The sequence below is a fragment of the Gekko japonicus genome, unplaced genomic scaffold, assembly GCF_001447785.1.
Source record: "Gekko japonicus isolate JY-2015 unplaced genomic scaffold, Gekko_japonicus_V1.1 scaffold1569, whole genome shotgun sequence".
NCBI classification, from domain to species: Eukaryota; Metazoa; Chordata; class Lepidosauria; order Squamata; family Gekkonidae; genus Gekko; species Gekko japonicus.
In genome coordinates this window covers 292,473-297,217 of record NW_015169825.1, presented here as the reverse complement: position 1 = coordinate 297,217, position 4,745 = coordinate 292,473, and the positions used below count along the sequence as shown (strand labels likewise).

The window sequence follows — 4,745 nt, the reverse complement described above, 5'->3', positions numbered from 1 at the left end:
GCTGACTACACTGTGTCAGAATTCCAAAGATGTCTGCAGGCTCAACAAAGTCAAAGAATCCTGGTCTGAAGTTATCCTTCAACAAATATACCATTACAAAACAGAAAATATCTCTCCTAGCACCAGCAGCCCATCAACTAATTCTTCTCCAATTACCAAGTACTAGAATTTGATTTCGGTCCGATTCCAAGGCAAACCATTCAACATCACAGTAATCCAAGTCTATGCCCCAACCACTGATTCAGAAGAGGCTGAAGTGGACCGGTTCTATGAAGACCTACAACACCTCATAGAACTAACACCAAAAAATGATGTCCTCATCATCATAGGGGACTGGAATGCTAAAGGAGAAAGTCAAAAGGTAACCGGAATAACAGACAAGTTTGGCCTTGGAAAGCAAAATGAAGCAGGGCAAAGGTTAACAGAGTTTTGTCACGAGAACACACTGGTCATAGCGAACACCCTTTTCCAACAACCTAAGAGGCGACTCTACACATGGACATCACCGGATGGGCAACACCGAAATCAGATTGACTATATAATTTGCAGTCAAAGATGGAGAAGCTCTATCCAGTCAGTAAAAACAAGACCTGGAGCTGACTGTGGTTCAGACCATGAGCTACTCATTGCAAAATTCATACTTAAACTGAAGAAAATTGGGAAAACCACGAGGCTATTCAAGTTTGCCCAAGATCACATCCCTGATGAATATACAGTAGAGGTGAAGAATAGATTCAAGGGTCTGGATTTGATAGATAGTGTGCCTGAAGAACTATGGACGGAGGTTCGTGACATTGTACAGGAGGCAGCAATCACCACCATCCCAAAGAAAAAGAAATGTAAGAAAGCAAAGTGGCTTTCTGATGAGGCTTTACAAATAGCAGAGGAAAGAAGGAAAGCGAAAGGCAAAGGCGAAAAGGAAAGATTTACCCAACTGAACGCAGATTTCCAGAGAACAGCAAGGAGAGATAAGGAGGCCTTCCTGAATGAACAGTGCAAAGTAATAGAAGAAAACAATAGAATGGGAAGGACTAGAGATCTCTTCAAGAAAGTTGGAGAAATCAAGGGAGCGTTCCATGCAAAGCTGGCCATGATAAAGGACAAAAACGGTAGGGACCTAACAGAAGCAGAAGAGATTAGGAAAAGATGGCAAGAATACACAGAAGAACTATACAAGAAAGACCTCGATGTCCTTGACAACCACGACGGTATAATCACTGACCTCGAGCCAGACATCCTGGAATGTGAAGTTAAATGGGCCTTAGAAAGCATTGCTAACAACAAAGCTAGTGGAGGTGATGGTATTCCAGCTGAGCTATTCAAAGTCTTAGAAGATGATGCTGTTAAAGTGCTGCACTCCATTTGCCAGCAAATTTGGAAAACGCAACAGTGGCCACAGGATTGGAAAAGATCAGTATACATTCCAATCCCAAAGAAGGGCAATGCCAAGGAATGTTCAAACTATCGCACAATTGCACTCATATCACACGCTAGCAAGGTCATGCTCAAGATCCTACAAGCTAGGCTTCAACAGTACGTGGATAGAGAACTACCAGAAGTACAAGCTGGGTTTCGAAGAGGTAGAGGAACTAGAGATCAAATTGCCAACATTCGCTGGATTATGGAGAAAGCAAGAGAGTACCAGAAAAATATCTACTTCTGCTTCATTGACTATGCTAAAGCTTTTGACTGTGTGGATCACAACAAACTATGGCAGGGCCTTAAAGAGATGGGAGTACCAGACCACCTCACATGTCTCTTGAGAAACCTGTATAAGGGCCAAGAAGCGACAGTTAGAACCGGATATGGAACAACTGATTGGTTCAGCATAGGAAAAGGAGTACGACAAGGATGTATATTGTCGCCTTGCTTATTTAATATATATGCAGAGTACATCATGCGAAATGCTGGCCTGGATGAATCACAAGCGGGAATTAAGATTGCTGGGGAAAAGATCAACAACCTCAGATATGCAGATGATACCACTCTAATGGCTGAAAGTGAAAAGGATCTAAAGAGCCTCTTGCTCAGAGTAAAAGAGGAGAGCGCAAAAGTTGGCTTGAAGTTCAACATCAAAAAAACTAAGATCATGGCATCCGGCCCCATCACTCCTTGGCAAACAGAAGGGGAAGTTGTGGAAGCAGTGACAGACTTCATGTTCCTGGGATCCCAGATCACCGCAGACTGTGACAGCAGTCATGAAATTAAAAGACGCCTGCTCCTTGGGAGGAAAGCGATGGCGAACCTAAACAGCATGATAAAAAGTAGAGACATCACCCTGCCAACAAAAGTCTGCATGGTCAAAGCAATGGTAATCCCAGTACTCATGTATGGCTGCGAGAGTTGGACTATAAGGAAGGCCGAGCGCAGAAGAATAGATTCTTTTGAACTATGGTGCTGGAGAAGACTTGAGAGTCCCTTGGACTGCAAGAAGAACAAATCAGTCAATCCTCAAAGAAATCAACCCTGACTGTTCCCTGGAAGGCCAGATAATGAAACTGAAGCTCAAATACTTTGGCCACCAAATGAGAAGGGAGCACTCACTGGAGAAGACCCTGATGCTGGGAAAGATTGAAGGTCAAAGAAGACGGGGACAGCAAAGGATGAGATGGTTAGACAGTGTCATAGATGCAGCGAACATGAAACTGAGCAAACTTCAGAGGACGGCGGAAGACCGGAAGGCCTAGCGGGAGCTGGTCCATGGGGTCGCGAAGAGTCGGACTCCACTGTGCGACTGAACAACAAAGAATTTTAGTTGCATGGAATTTCTTCTTCCTATCCAGTTGCCAGAATAAGATGATGCTTTAAAAATAATTTTAATATTTTAAGAGGCAGATGCTTCTGAAAAGTCAATAGTATTGTGACCTGGAGAGGGGATAAGGCTGCTACCAGAAGCCCATGCCCAAAGTCACTCTAGCAGGCCTGTAGCTACAGTGGGGCTTTTGGAGGCTCTGCCCTTTTAAAAAGCCTATCCTGAAAACCCCATATTTTATTTTTTTTTGCATTACACTGATCCGATCCATTGGCGAGCTGCGCCTGGCTGCTCTCAGCGACATGGCGCCTCTCGGGCCCTGGCAGGGTGGGCTGCCCAGTTGCTTTCCCCTAGTACCCACCTTGCATGTCCCCCCTTGCCTGGCCAGTGGCCTTCAAGATAAGGGGTGAGAGGGGGAGGGAAATTGCTGTGGCCTGGCAGTCTTCCTCTGGATTGGCACCTGGACAGTGCGGGGCTGCTTCCCCAAGGAAGGCACAGATTGGAGACAAGGGGAAGAAATAGCTTTTTCCAGAGTGCAGGGCCCCTCTGCCATCTCCTGCCTTCCCAGTGGCTTGCTTCGGATCCGCGCCCGGCTCTCTCTTCCCGAGCCCTGCCTCCTTTTTTGCAGCCTACTGGCTTGCAAACTTTGTTTTCCTCCTCCGTTTCCTGCCTTTGCAACTTTTCCAGCTAGGGGATCCTCAAGTGATGCTGCCCTCTTTCTCCCTTCCTTGCCTCATTCCCATGAATTCACACACACCCAGCCAAGCTCTCAAAAAAATTAAAAACCCCACCTCCAAATAAAATCTTAGCTGGACCTGCACTCTGGTCTTATGTTCTTTTTATAAAATAACCCTTGCAGAGATGGCAAGGGCAAGCTGAAATGCACTTTGTGCTAAAGGAATTTTGTGAAGCAAATAATTGGCACCCCTTCCTTTTCTAGAGACATGTTTTAAGTCTGTTGTTTCCCTATTTTAATTCCAATTCAAACTGAGCATGTTAATTTACTTCAATATTTTCCTATTTACTGATTGAAATTTCAATTGCTTTTAGGTTTTTCTTTTTATGGAGTGAGGTCAACAAACAATTTAAATTAGGTTATCCCAGATGTGCAATCTCTTCCTCGGTTTCCATCCAATTATAGTCAGGGGTGAGGGCGGTAAATAGGCTATGGCAGTTGCTCAGAGGCACTGTTCCTTTCTTTTAAAAAGTCTTCCCTATGCATTTTGTGTATGGTCAGAGGCACTGCATCTTTTTTGCAGAACTCGCAGCGCACGTCTGGACTTGGTATGTCTGAGAGGAAAAATCTGAACCTGGCTCTCCTCAGATCCCAGCCCACCATCAGCTCTACTCGCGGGGAATCCGTCAGTGCACAGGCCGGTGATTGGCACATTCCCACCCACCCGGTCGGCTCTCTCCTGCCCTTCCTGAGGGGACGCGAAGCTCCCTGGGGGGGTGGGGGAAGGGGGGAGCGAGGCAAAGCGCCCTCCCCTTAAAGGCAGGGAGTGGCGGCGGCCGTTAAAGGCGCCCCTCCCCCACCACAGGCCCCTCAGCAGGCGGGGCTGGAAGGCTGAAAAGGGAACCCGGCTGCAAGTGCGAGTGAGAGCCGGGGGGGGTTAACTCCTTCCTGTCCGAGGGACGGCCCGACAGGATTTACTTTCTTTACCCCTCCGATGAGGCGACGCTGAAGGGGGGGGGAGTGAGAGAGAGCGCGCGCGAACCGGGCCGGCCAGACGCCCGGTGCATTGTGGGACTGGCTGACTTGAGGGGGGACGAAGGCGGGGAGGGAGTCCCGTTCGCGGGCAGGCGAGGCGCTAGGGACACGGTAAGAGGGAGAGCATAGCGGGGGAGGGGACGGGAGGCTTAAAGGGGAACGCGCTCACGTCTTGGCCCTGGCCGGCGGTCTTGTTCCGTGGTGGGAGAGAAGCAGCTCCGCCTGCCAGTGAAAAGCTGGGGTTAGTGGCGGGGAAAGAAAAAGAATGGCGGGCGGGGGGGC

General features: G+C 47.9%; 1 protein-coding gene across 3 annotated transcripts in view; it reads left to right on the top strand.

Annotated features, from left to right (window-relative positions):
- The first annotated feature begins 4,278 nt into the window (after nucleotides 1-4,278).
- The window catches only part of SEPHS1 (selenophosphate synthetase 1), a 40,384-nt gene continuing 39,917 nt past the window's right edge, over nucleotides 4,279-4,745 (top strand). Inside the window, exon 1 of one of the 3 annotated variants that reach the window (XM_015417230.1) lies at nucleotides 4,279-4,348. The gene's annotated coding sequence lies outside the window, so the exon portion shown is untranslated. Of the gene's footprint in view, nucleotides 4,349-4,500; nucleotides 4,575-4,745 lie in introns of those variants that run through there. The other 2 variants (XM_015417232.1, XM_015417231.1) reach the window with 2 other exon arrangements.